Here is a 14,913-nt window from a genome sequence, read left to right on the forward strand (position 1 = left end):
GATGTTACTCCCTTCTTTCACGAAAGTTAGACTTATTACTTTTGTCATCAATATCGAGAAGAAATTAACTTATCTTGTACTCTATCCGTTTCTAAATATTTGATACCGTTGATTTTTTTAAACATGTTTGACCATTCGTGTTATAAAAAAATTAAGTAATTATTAATTCTTTTTCTATCATTTGATTCATTGTTAAATATACTTTCATGTATACATATAGTTTTACATATTTCAAAAAATAAAAATTGAATAAGACGAACGGTCAAACATGTGCTAATTAAAAAGTCAACGGTGTCAATCATTTAGAAACAGAGGGAGAATATAATAAAGATCTAAGTAGTACTCCATCTGTACTCGTAAAGGAAGTCGTTTAGGACAATGTTTAAGCCAAACCTTGGGAATATAAATCATGAATAACTCTCAAGTTGTTAAGTTTAAAAATGTAAAAATTATATGAATAGATTTGTCTTGAAAAATACTTTCATAAAAATATACATATATCACTTTTCAATAAATATTTTTATAGAAATAAGACGTCAAAGTTGTGTTTTAGAGACCGTATCACTGTCCAAAACGATTTCCTTTATGAGTACGGAGAGAGTATGTGCACGCATAGAACCAATGAATTTTAAGATGAGTTTTCGGTTCTGATCAAACATTTAATCTACCTCTCTATTTAAGTCTTGGAGGTATAGAGATTACAAATAAAAATAACTTATTTAGAAAAAATAAAATATGAATAGGTCTAACCTCAACGTTAAATAAATAGGAAACCGACAAAGACTGATATTGAGCTCCAATTTTGGGTGATGTCTTCACCGAGAGTAAAATAGTCAAAACTTCATAGCAGTGAGGGAACATTTTGGAGTCGATCAAGACGGCTGCATTCTATAGCAAAGGAAAAATACTCCCTCTATCCCATAATATAATATAAGGCATGGTCAAACTTGACATGGTCTCCAAAACTAATCTTTATCTTATAATTTGTTATATATTATAAAGTTTGTATAATTTGTTATATATTATAAAGTTTGTAGTATTAACCATATGAAAATAAATTCAAATATCAATCCAATGATATAATTTTTAGCAAATAAAATTCAATTCATATTTTACAAAATATTGGTCAAAATGTTTTGAAGGTGGAATCTTGAAAATGCGTGAGCATCTTATATTATGGGATGGAGAGAGTAGAAAAGATTTAACGTTTTTCACGCACACTCTTCCTAAAAGTACGCTAAACGGTATTTTTTTTTGCAAAAATGTTCTCCAAAAAAGTTGTTTGAAAAAAACCATATTAATTATGTTTTGATGGATCACCTCATTTTGTATATTAATGTTTATCGGTGGAAAGAAAAAAGCGGAAGACGGGAAAAAAAGGAAAATACGGTGAAAATAGCGAAAAAAAAGAAAAAAAAGAGACGGATGAAAAAAAAATTACCGGAAACCTTACGTATTTTTAGTTAGGTATATAGATATAGATATAGATAGATATATGGATAGATTAGCCACATCTGTAACCAATGGTTTGTAACACCTAGCGGAGTAATTATCGATAACAAGTTGACCGGCAGGTTAGTCGATCTATTACATTTTGGGTTGTTTTAATTCTGAAAAATGATTTGGTTGTTGTTTTTTCTACTATTCACCCTTCATTTGGTTGGCTTTCTTTTTTTTTATGTTAGATCCTACATGCCTGGCTCCCACGCTAACAAAAGGACTTGCGCTGGGTCATGGTCATGCCCTCAAGGTCATGCCCTCGCTATCTACCATGCGCTGACAAAAAGGACTTACAACTTATGACATGCTGTCTAGGTCACATGAAATCCAAAATGGAACATAGAACTGACCATCAGTAGTAAAACAAAAATAAATATACAAGCGAAAAAAAGGTAGCGATCACCCCTAGATCTCCTTTTATGTCCACGTCTCTCACTTAGGCCTCTCACAGTGCTCCTAGCTGGAGAGGGAACCTCGTGTGCCACGTCGGAATTTTGCTAACGTGTCGCGTGCAACCGTGCCTTAGCTAGGAAGCTCGTCACCAAACAAAGCCGCGCGAAACCTCGTCAGTTCGAGGGCGTGATCGCGTGCGCTGTGGGCGGCGTTGCTCGCCATTGCGTGCCCTCGCCTAGAAATTTTATCACGAAATACCCGTATTGCCCTCAAAAAACCACTCCCGCCGCAGCAAATCTCCTCCCGCCACCCATTCTTCCGATCCACTGATTTCTCCCACCTCGGCACCGCAGCAAATCTCCTCCTCCTGCCACCGAGTCAAGAAAAGGCAAGAAAATCTTGGGGATTGGAAGAGATCGTTTGTAGGTTAAACAACGAAAAATTGAAGAAATGAAAAAGAAAAAAAGAGGCAAAAAAATCAAAAAGAAGCGGTCACCACGTGAAGGATCTCTCTGGGTCTTGAAACATCACCATGACAAGCAAAGATAAGAAGCGAGAGCAGTTCTTGATTTTTTTTCATCAAGAATTAGAGAACATAACATGCAAAGATAAGAACAGCTAATCCCATCTTGTTATTAGCAAGTGATGTGATCGATCGAATCAAGTTGGGAAAAAAGATCAAAGAACGCGGCCGCAGTGCTTCTGCTTTTGCTCCTCCTGCTTCTGCTCGTCCTCCTCGATGAACCCTACCTCCTCCTCCTTGCGGCGGCGGCGGCGGCAAAGAGAGGAGATCTGGGCGTCGACCACCACATCCGCCACCACGGCCACCACATCCCCATCGGCTCATCGTCTTCCGCTGGTGCCGGAGCCTCCCGAGGACGCTTCCCGCGCACGTTGGTCGCCGCGCGAGCCGGCAATCGTGGCTGCCGGCACTGGAGGAAGGAGCAGAGAAGCAGAGTCGGCGCTGGCGGCGGAGGGAGGAGATCCGGCGCCTCTCGCGCGCATCGGTCGCCGCGCGAGCCGGCAACCGCGGCTGCTGGCACCGGAGGGAGGAGAGGAGAAGCAGAGCCCACTCTAGGCTTCGTTTCCTTTACCTGTGTCTCCATCCAATTAAGCCACATATATATGGGTGCTTGCACTGTGGGGTGGGTGTCTTTGGGCCAACTTTTTGGACTAGGGGTACAGGCCCCATAGCTTGCACTGTGAGAGGCCTTAGCCTTGCGCCCACCATGCACTCTCTCTCCAACTTCTTTATCTTTTCTTTAGGAGGTAAGCAGCTTTTGTTCTTCAGGTTTAATATGACGGGAACATATATTAGGTTGTGTTCGGTACTCAGTCTTCCTAACTTCACCTCACTCATTTTTCGTGAACATATTTTCTAAACTGTTAAACAATATATTTTTTGCAGAAATTTTCTATAAGAAAGTTGTTTTAAAAAGTCATGTTAATCTATTTTTAAAGTTTTATCTAATACTTAATTAATAATGCTATAATTTGTTGTTTTGTTTTTCGTGCATGGAAGATTGGTTTCTAACCCCGTTTGCCAAACACAGCCTTAAAAATGAGCCCGATCGTAGAGGAGAAAATACAAGTGATGCATTTAGTTTAGCATGTGCCGATATGGCAAGATGTATTACTCCACTCCACTTGCTGCATCAGCTATTGAGAGTTTAAACTCTTATATATTCATCCACCCGTGATTAGTCTATGTAGTCGCGCCTTTGCAAGACTATAATATCCCTGTATGTTAAACGTGTTTACATGTTGTATATAGGAAAGCTTATATATGGATTTACAAATTGGGGTGTACGTAGAGAAGGTCATGTATGTGGGGAACACAAATTAAGGGTGGATACATAAAATAAAATCTCGTGTATTGTTTTACACACTCCATATTGCTACATGATTCTGGACCTGTTTAGATTGTAGCTAAAATAAACCATACCAAATTTTGGCTATGTTAAAATTTTGGTAAGATGGCAATATTGCTAAAATTTTGTCAGGATTTCTCATGTACTGACTAAATTTGGCAACAAACTAAACGTAGATATTTTTTTTGGCAACTTTACCCAAAAATGGTAAAATGGTATGGTTAAAAATGACATCAAAGCGAACAGGCCTTTTATTTCTTATATTATCTTTTCTCTCCTACTTTTTTCTATTCTAAATTAATACTCCCTCCGTTTCTAAATATTTATCGCCGTTGACTCTTTTAAATAGGTTTGACCATTCGTCTTATTCAAAAAATTTAAGTAATTATTAATTATTTTCCTATCATATGATTCATTGTTAAATATACTTATATGTATACACATAGTTTTACATATTTCACAAAAGTTTTTAAATAAGATGAAGGGTCAAACAGGTGCTAAAAAGTTAATGGTGTCAAATATTTAGAAACAGAAGGAGTATCATTTTAGCCTCTTGGACTGTTCGGCTAGCGTTCTGATGCCACTACACTGGAACAGGTCACCATTGACGGGCTCAAACCCTCAACTTTGATGGGTTCAGCCCCTGTCAGAGATTAGTGGTCACTGATGACTCTGAGTCACCTGTGACGGGTGAAGGCCCGTCAGAAGTAAGAGCCACCTCAAACGACTGCCAACCCGTCACAGGTGAGAGTCACCTCTGACTGGCCCCAACCAAAACCTGTCACAGGTGAGAGTCACCTCTGACTGGTCCCAACCAAAACCCGTCACAGGTAAGAGTCACCTCAAACGGCCCCAACTAATTGATACCGTCACTGGTGTGAAAAAAGGAAAAAAAACACCGTCCTCCTAGGTTACCATCACATTCATTTCGACCGATTGCATTTGGCATTCACAAATCAAAAAAATCGTCACAATTCTACTTTGCTCCATCGCAGTTGTCCCAATCACAAAACAAAATCACAAGAATCTCAATCACCATACGAATCAGAATCATCAATCAGATGTGGACAAAATACATGGGAGAAAGAGGACTGCTGGCAATGGATCTGAGCTCGTTGTCAACGCATGTGGATGCAGGCGGCGACGACTTGGGCGCAGAGGAGACGAAGAAACAGCGGTCGACGTACGTGGATGGAGGCGGCGGATCTGGCGTCAAGAAGGGTGGCGACCGGCAAAGGAGCTCGGACGGTGAAGGTGGTGTGGCAACCAGCGAACTTGGCGAAGTGTGAAGGAGGCAGCGGTCGGAGCCTGGGGTTTCTAGATCCGGTGGTCCCCAACCACCTGGAGACCGGATCTGGCGCCCACCACCTCTAGGCGACCACCATCGATCCTCAGGGATGAAGAAGTGGCCGTCGGAGCTTAGGGACGAAGAAGATCCGCCGGATCTTGTCCCGCATCCGGCAGGGGCGGGAGGGGAGGCGCGGTGGCGTGGGGGCGGCCGACGGCGGGAGGGGAGGCGGCCGAGGCTCGATGACGGCAGCGGTCACCATCGCCCGTGGGTCGGCCGCCATTGACGCCTCCGTCCGCCCCTCTGCTGGCGCTCGGGGTGAGTGAAGGAGACAGCCACGAGTCCGGATCTGGTGGCCGACGGCCGTGGGAAGGAGGCCGCGGCAGCCGGCGGTCTGGGGGAGGGGCAGGCTGGCTTGCTGGCGGAGGAAGAGAGAAGAGGGGAGAGGGAGTTAGAGGAGGAGGGAAGAGAGTGGAGGAGGGGAGAGTGGAGAGAGAAGAGAAGGGGCCGGGTGGGGCGGATGCGGATGGGAGGAGAAGGGGCTGGGTGGGGCGGTGGTTTTTTTAATGTCACCTGTAACGGCTATAAGAATTGAACACGTTTGAGGTGAGCTATCTCACCTTTGACGGGGGCAAACTCAACACTCGTCACAGGTAAGAGGTCATCTGTGACGGGACTATATGTGGGCTCGTCAGAGACATTATGTGATGGGTTCTTGTATAGATCCGTCACAGATGAGTTCTTACCTGTGACGGGTCATTTTCTTGAGCCTCATCTACAACGGGATTTATTTTACCCCGTCAGAGATGATATCACCTGTGACGAGACATTTTGGTCCGTCACAGGTAGGGCGTCACAGATGGATTGATCTGGCGTAGTTTACAAGGACCAACCGTGCTAGTCGGCCACTTGCGGCACTTGGCCTGGCTCGGCCCAATTGGCTTGCCTCTAGGGCTGATTCTGTCTAGCTCAGTCCTGCTCTTTTCATCTATCTCCCGAATATCTCTCTCTCCCTCGTTGTTTCGTTCCCTCCCAGACGCCGCCACACCAACGCTCCTGGCTAGGTTTTGTTTTGGGATTAATCTTTCACTTTAGAGAGATTAGCTAGGCTGCATGTCGTTCTGAGCTGCTTGCTCTGTTTTAATGAACTTCTGGGCTGTTCGAGTGAATTATCCATGTCTAATATACGAGCAAGTCACAAATCCAATAGCAGCTTGAGTAGGGAACGCGGATTTAGGTGTGTTTTAAACTTTGTGGCATTTCAAAAAAAAATAATTAATTTGCCCGACAAGATCTATACATCATACGGAGTATCACGCAAGATTAATTTACTTAGATATACTAGTTAGATGCCCGTGCGTTGCAACGGGTAAAAGTTATAAACCAATTTAAAAGCACACAGTAAGATAATGTTAAATAATTATTAAGTGTAATTCCTTTATAATAAAAACTTTAATATAGCACGAATAATAATTACATCACATGTTTATAGTTTTCATATGGTAGTAATACAAATCTACAAACAACGAAAGTTGGTGAATAAAATAGCATGTGAGTTGTATCAGAAAATAAAAACATTTTGAAGCTAATAAAGTTCACGGGTTCACAAACAACATTCGGGTGAAAATACTTGCAGTTTTGAATTTGATAATCTGATCGAAAAAATAGTTAACACCAAAATCCTTTCCCAAAACCATGAGCTAGACGATTACTCTTGCTAACTCCAACTATACAATACACCATTTTCTGGAACTAAATATTGACACTACCATCCTTTCACAAATTAATAAAAACTCTACATATTGACACTACCATCCTTTCACAAAATAATAAAAACTATACATAAAACATGAGGTTGATTGCTTTTCATAATTCCATCTATACTATACACCATTTTCTGGAACTCAATGCTCATTCATTTACTTCTTCCGGATGCTTCTCACTGGTCAATATGAAATATGTTATACTTGACCAATATCGTCTGAATATCGAGCACCTTGTCTTCATCAGCTTTATTGAGATGGTTAAGCTAGCAGTCAGTCAGCAGTGAATTCTCAGATAAAACAACAATTAAGAGCTAAACACCAATAGAAAATCAGAAAGTTCTATACTACTTCATACTTCAGAATGAATTAAAAAAACTTCAATTTTTCAACCAGCAAGCTTAATGCTGACTTGAATGACAATAAAGCGATATCATCTTTAAAAGTTTTGTTGTTATGGAAACAGGGAACTGAATTTCTAGATTAACTTGTAGTACAATCACATCCAAATTCATTAAATAACATCCGCAAGAGTAGTTGGCCTGAATTTAAGATTAATTTAAAACACAGTTAAAACTTAGGACAAATATGAGTGGCACAAATATGAAAAAGAGCTCGAGTTGATCATGTAATTTTACCTTTCTATTTGCCTATAGGACCACTATTCACAAAGATTCGTACATGCAAAAGTGGCTATGAAAGAGGCCATGCTAGCTAGGTAAATCCTACTCGTAAATGTTAATTTGCAAACACTGAATACCTTGTTTCATCTCCAAGGGAATATCAATGCCACACATTCATATGCATTTTGCACTAAAAAAGGATCTAAAATTCAGAGGCAATGCACCGACACCAACAAAGAATGTTTAAATAAATAGATAAAAGAATGAAGTGTTTATAGTAGCACCTTTGCAGCATAAGGATCACATTCACATACATTGGGTTTTGCATAGCAAGCATAGAGTGCATGCATCCAGAAAGAAATATTGAGGGGAACATGAAGAGACTTCCTTGAGGTATAGATATTGTCCATAGCTGGTGCCTGGAGGACGAGAGGAACTACCAATCTGCAAGGCAAACATATTGGTAAAAAGATAATTTTCCATCAGATATATGATTCTCTAATTTTGATTCAAGAAAATGGATTCTCTAACAAAGGACATAAAATTGAATTTGTGTATCACATATGGTTCCCTGAAGATACATAGAATATTTTCTTGAATAAACAACAGATGGCTATGTGGGATAATTTTCTCTATACAAAATAGTCTTTGACCTTTAGGCTCTAATATTACCAATACGTAAAGCATTTTAAAGCACCAAAATAACTGTAAGAGAAATCGCATGTGCATGTGCAGACCTATTTGTGCACAGGAACAAACACCACCTAAAAAGAATCAACAAGTAGCCGACAATGTTCAGTAGGAACTATTTTATACTCCCTCCATCCTAAAATATTTGACGCCGTTGACTTTTTTAAAAATGTTTGACCGTTCGTCTTATTAAAAAAATTTAGTAATTATTAATTCTTTTCCTATCATTTGATTTATTGTTAAATATACTTTTATGTATACATATAGTTTTACACATTTCATAAAAGTTTTTGAATAAGACGAACGGTCAAACTTGTTTAAAAAAGTCAACGGCGTCAAACATTTAGGAAAGGAGGGAGTAATAAACATGAATAGCAAGTCGATCATAAAGTTGAGTGATTCTTTATCTTGGTTATAATCTGTAATTCCGAACTGTGATCTTCTCCCAAACAATATGCTTACGTGTTCACTTTCATTTGGTGGCACTATACTGCTGCAGCAGTTCAGCAAAAATAGGAAGCCTTGGCAAATAGCAATTTCAGAATCACTGCATTATAGCCAATAGCAGTCATCTGATCATGCACACGACACATGACTGGATATTTGCACATATGGTTTATATTGTGATCATGGATTATTTAATTAATGTAATAAGAAGACAATGGTTTCAAACGCATGACTGGAAATTGACTGCAACTTAAGCCCAGTTTTTGCACCAATTAAGCACTCCATCCAGCTCAGGACCAGTCAGGACACAATTTACCCAATAAAACTCAAATAATGACATGACACAACCAAATGACAGGAAAAAATGGAAGAATATTTGACTCATAAAACTCAAATAATGCTGGCGCCTCGTAAGATAAAAATACCGTAACTCTAATCAAGTCCCATGTCACTTTTTTATCTGTGTACAAGTTACTCATTTCAATTTATCTGTTTGAGATCAGTCACAGATCAAGCATAAAAAAATACTTACTTTGCTGGATTCAAGGGCCATTGGAGCATTTCCTAAAACAAGATATGTGTAAGTGCAACTCGATCTGTCAATTAACCTGACATAAAGAACTGAAAAGGTTACTTGGAATTTTTAAAGAACATAAGCAAGAAATTCGAAGCCTAATTACAACATTATATATAAGGCAGATCTTGCTCTAAAACATAACAAATATCAGAACATTGCAGCTTGCAACTATCTGTAGCCAAATCCCTGTAACGTAAAACTAAATAGCAGTCTAGGAGTGTTTCTTGCAACCACAGCATAATCAAGAGATTAGAGGGTTGGATAAGGACCAATGTCTAACACAAATCAGTGGTGCCGCACTGTGTAACACCTTGAAAATTCGACCAACGCAATCAAAACACTAAAAATACGGATTTTCAAAAACTTTTTAAGTAATAAATTGCATCATGCCGATTTTATTCGCCTATTTCATTGGATTTTGATCTCGGAATTTATTAATCGCGAATAATGAATAACTAACTAGGAATAAACCCTAAAAATCAAGTTGGCTAAATAAATAATTAAAATATAAATTAAAATAAAGATTAGGTGGGATTGGAAATAAATAAAATATTATCGCGACCATATTAGCAATAATTAAATTTTAATACGATGGAATGAGAATTAACCCTAATTAAAAATTCAAATAAATTATATAAACAAAATATGAGTGATATTAAATTAGAGTGAATTTTTAGTTAGGATAAAACAAATATGGAGTAAACTTCATTTATGCAAAAATTAGGATTTATAGGGCTATATTTAAATAGAAAATGGGCTAAAATCGGGATAAATAGGAAAAGTTACTGTTCATTGCGGCATAGGTGTTCGATCGTGGTCCCCCTAGCCCCGCCCCCTCCCCTGCCGCGTGCGCCGCGTCGCCCGCCCGTCGCGCGCGCCGCCGTAGCTGCCGCGCCGTCACCGTTGCGTCGCCGTCGGCCTCGTGCATTTAGCCGCCGCACGCCCGTCACCTCGCGCCTGCGCCCCGCCGCGCGGCCGTCCCCTCGTCGTCGCCCTGCGCCGCTGCCGCGCCACCCGTTCCATCGTGCTGAGCCCCGTGCCGCCGCGCGCGTCGCGTCGCCCCGCCTGTCACGCCGCTCGCTCGCCACCCGCCGCGTCGCCGTCCCATCGCCGCGCGCCGTCACCATCGCCGCGTCGAGCCCCACGCCACCCGTCGCGTCGCCCGTCTCGAGCCCCGCACCGCCGCCCGTCGCATCGCCGCTCCGAGCCCCGTGCCGCCATCGCGTCGCCGCCCGCGCATCGCCGTTGTCCCGCCCCGAGCGCCGCCGTCGCGTCGCCATTACGTCGCCGCCCCTCCCCCTCTCCTTCTTCCCTCTCTACAAATACCCCCCCTTCTCTCCATTTTCCCCCACCCCATCTCACCCTTCCTCCCCTCTTCCCTCTCCACTACGCCGCCGCTCTCGTGCCACCGCGCCGCCGTTCCCGTGCCGCCGCGCCGCCGCTCTCGTGCCGCCGCGCCGCCGTTCCCGTGCTGCCGCGCCGCCGTTCCCGTGCCGCCGTGCCGCCGCTCCCGCGCCGCTGTGCGCCACCGTCGCAGCGCCGTCGTCGCCGCTGCCGCCGCCGGTCAGCCGCCCTCCTTCCCCCTCGCGTCCACCGCCGCCGCCGCTCGGGTGGGAGAGAGCCGAGAGAGAGAGGGAGAGGAAAAGAGAGGCCGGCAGAGAGAAAAAGAGAGAAAAAGAGAGAAAGAGAGAAAAGAAAGAAAAAGAGAGAGAGAAAAGAAACAAAAAGAAAGAAAAAGAGAAGAGAGAATAGAGAAAAAGAAAAGGAAAAATAAATAGAAAATTAGGAAGAAATTAAGGAGGTTAATAGTTTAAGAAAATCTAAAATAATTAGAATTTAATTATAGATTAATTATGGTCATAGAATTGCAAAATTTAATATAAATTATAGATTATTCTTGGTAATTTCTAAAAGAAATCAATTCGCGGTAGTAGTTTAGATTTAATTAACGACTAAACAATTAGATGAATTTTTATAGACTATTACAGATTAGTTTTGGATAATCTCTATAAGTAATCGATTCACGGTAGAAGTTCGGATTTAATCACTAGGAATTTTAGACGTATATTATATTTAATAGGTTAGTCATTGGCTAAATTAAATCGTATAATATTATAAGATAATTTTTGGATTCCATCCGATATTTAGCTCGCGATAGAAAATTTCTAACCTATTATATGGATATAATGCTCGGGTAGATTAAATTAAAAACTTATGCTAACAAAATATTTATACCCGCAAAATAGTTTAGGATGTATAAATCGAAAGTGGATTTGCCCTAGTTCGCGAATAGTAAAGTTAATATAAAAGAATCAACTTTCGCATTCGACTTCCATTTGGATTTATTTGGATCTTTATCTGAATTTTAACTGAATTCAAATCGTTTCTTCGCACGTAATTTTAGAGCCCGAGAGAGTTGCGGATCCAAGCGAGGACCAAGAACCGCAAGACTTTGAGCAAGGCAAGTCATCACTATCCCTTGAACATGTTGATCCCAATTGTGAAATTATTTTGTTTATAAATAAAATTGCATGCAATAATAAACATCCTACTTGTGTTTATACCATGCCTTGATTATTGTTTACCCCTTATTCCTTCGTAACCATGTTTACGTATGAGTCCCTAGTCAACTATGACAATTGCTTAGAAATGCTATTCTAGAATCATGCATACTCATATTTATCAAATGCTAAATGCTTGGACAATTACCTTTGGGAAGGTAATTGAGATGCGGCATGTGGAGACATGAGCACCACATTGTCATGAAATTGATGACATGATTTGGGAAAGGAAAATAAAATGAAAACAACTGTTTTCGACTGGGGCGGACGGAGGATTTGGGTGCTATCTGGAAAAGGCTAGTACCGTCCTCGGTCAATTAAGGACCGAGCCATGATGTTAAGCATGAAACGACCCTCGTACAACCGTACTTCTCGAATGGGTATGGACCTAGCGGATTAGATAAGCCGAGCGGAGGCAGTATCCCTGCATAGATGGTTCACCCCTGAGTGAGGCAGGCGCACTACGGTGGGGCAGCCGTTGAGGTAGGGCCGAGAGGCGTGCTCTACATCGGTGTCGTCATTGGTAGGACTGCCGTGAGTGTGTGAGAGAGAGAACTTAACTTGAACCATAATTTAATATGTGTGTGAGACTTCTCTTTCCCGAGAGCGCCAGAACTCCTCTCACTGCTAGAAACATGGACGCCTAGAGTGCATGAGGATTTAAGTTCATGGAGCGGGTACTGCCAATGCGAGGTTATCGAAAAGCTTTGCCGTGACGCGTCTCATGTGTTGGGACGAGCTCATGTGTTGGGCAGTCGCGGAGTACGGGTAAAGTGTACATCCACTGCAGTGTGAGTAAACCAAATCTATTCGAATAGCCGTGCTCGCGGTTATTGAGCACCGGGACATGTATTACACTTGGCTAGACTCTAAATTCTTTAACTTGTGTGGGATGGGATATTACATGATGATTTTTATGCTGATGGAGCCACTTCCTAAGAGGCGGGAATGTGGACGTCCTCAGAAAACCATGACGACTCAATGGCGGGAAGCTATCCTTGGGATCACAATGGATGGTGGACAGAACCATCGTTGTTTAATGTGAACACTGGTATTAAAACATGATCAGTCTATGCTAGGTCTTAGGCTTGTGAAAAGAATTACAAAACTTGCTTTGCGCAAAAGAACCATAGCCATCCTTTGAATTCCTCTGTCATGTGCATTATTGCTGTGGTGGCTTGCTGAGTACGGTTGGTACTCACCCTTGCAATATTCAAACTTAATCAGAGGCAGGAGATGAAGCTTCGAAGGATCCCTATGCCTATTACCAGGAGGGTGATGAGAACGATAGCGCTCAGTAGGTCTTAGTTACGGTCGTTGCCTGTGGCAATGGCGTGCTGCTGCCTTAACTCCGCTGCCTTACCTACTTCTGTTTTTGGAATGTATTCCGGACCGCTCGGTCCGATGATTTAAGACTGTGCCTGCGGGCTTATGATGTAATAATTCGTACTAGACTCTCGTGTATGTGCACTTGATATTTCAGCTATGAGTTCGTGTGTACCAGACTACTTGATCCAGGGAAATGGTACTGTTTACACGATTGATTCCTATTATAAAAACGGGGGTCCACACACTGCCACCACCAAACCCAATCTACTGAACATTAGAGGGTATCACCAATAAAAAAGTTCAGGAGCTACCAGCTGATCCATTGTATGAACCACAATATGTTATGATGTTGTTACTGCTACAGCAAAGCAAGATTATAGGGAGTGCGAGACACGTCGGTCTCGGGCGCTCCGGAGACCAGTGACGGCCTGAATGGTTTGTGGAGCACCATCGTCGGCGAGTGGCGGGTGAGGAAGAGCCGACGGTGGGGCAGATGCCACTGGTGGTCGCAGAGAGGCAGAGAGGCCGACGGCGCTCCGCTGTTTTTGTGGATCAGGATTCAGGAGCAGATGGGGACCGCGATAATAGCGAGGATATACGCAGGGCAACCGTCAGTGGTGGAGAAGCAGCAGCGGACGACGTAGTCTTGACTCGGGATTGGCAGCGCCCGCGCCCGTGCCGACGCCTGCAACGACGACGATGCATGGTGCTTGAGGCGGCGGATTGAACGGCGCGGTGTCAATCTGGCTACGGAGGGGGCGAGGAGGCGACGCCGTCTCGACTGGGGAGGGAGGCGGTGTGGTGGATGCAGGCGAGCAGGGGCGACGGGGCGGCTGCGACAATGGGGAGGCAGTGCGGCATGGAGGAGAAAGGGATGGGAGTGCCGGGGAGGACGGCAGCGACGGTGGGGAAGGAGGAAAGAGGGAGAGAACGGATCAGGGATGCGGGCGGTTGAGGGGGTTGCGGCGGCATGGATCAGGGGGTTGAGGGTAGGGGAGAGGAGAGAGCGATCGAGATTCGAGGGAGACGCGTGCGCTGGATGTGTAGGAAGAGAAAGGCGATCTGAGCCGTTCGATTAGGCGATCTGACGTTCTATATTTCGCGTGTCTGTCAAGGTTGGAGTCACCGTCACCACTACGGAACTTTTAAGTAGCAGAGATATTTTTTTCTTCACACGTTCATGACAATTTTCAAACAACGTCCATGATCCAAATGAAATTAAAAAGGTGCCTGGACAATTGGGAAGTCACCACAAACTTCCAAATCTTAAGATGGTTTCCTATTGTGCATACTAGTTTACGAGACTGGTCTTCCAGAGAGCGAACCAACATGGATGTACCTATTTGAGACTCAAAAAAGTTTATATGTATCTGGGTGGGAGTACCCTTGCCACAGACGGTTGCACCCATATTTCCCTGAGTAAATTCCCTGAAAACTCACTCAATCCATTTCATAACCCTGAAATTTACCCGATCCTTTCTATACCCCTGAAATTTGAACTTGATCCCTTCCATGCCCCTACCGTTACATTTTTCATCATTTCATTGTTACGTTTGGTTGCAAATGTCCTTTTTGCCCTTGATACTTTATGTTTAAATATAAGCTTAAAAAACAATTGAAAATTTTGTTTGACTGCGCAGTATGTACATTTTATAAAACTAATGAGACTAAATAATTAGTGCAGAAAATTTTGACATAAATTTTGAAAATAAAATAAATGTAATAAATTAAAAATTTTATTTGAAATTTTAATAGGACAATGGATTTTTTATCGGGAGCATTCATAAAAATATTGTGAACATTGGTAGTCTTATCTTTATATGAATGCTCCTCATTTTTATGACTTTTTGAAAAATAATTTTTGGGATAAA

Source organism: Oryza glaberrima, chromosome 7 (assembly GCF_000147395.1).
Source record: "Oryza glaberrima chromosome 7, OglaRS2, whole genome shotgun sequence".
NCBI lineage: Eukaryota > Viridiplantae > Streptophyta > Magnoliopsida > Poales > Poaceae > Oryza > Oryza glaberrima.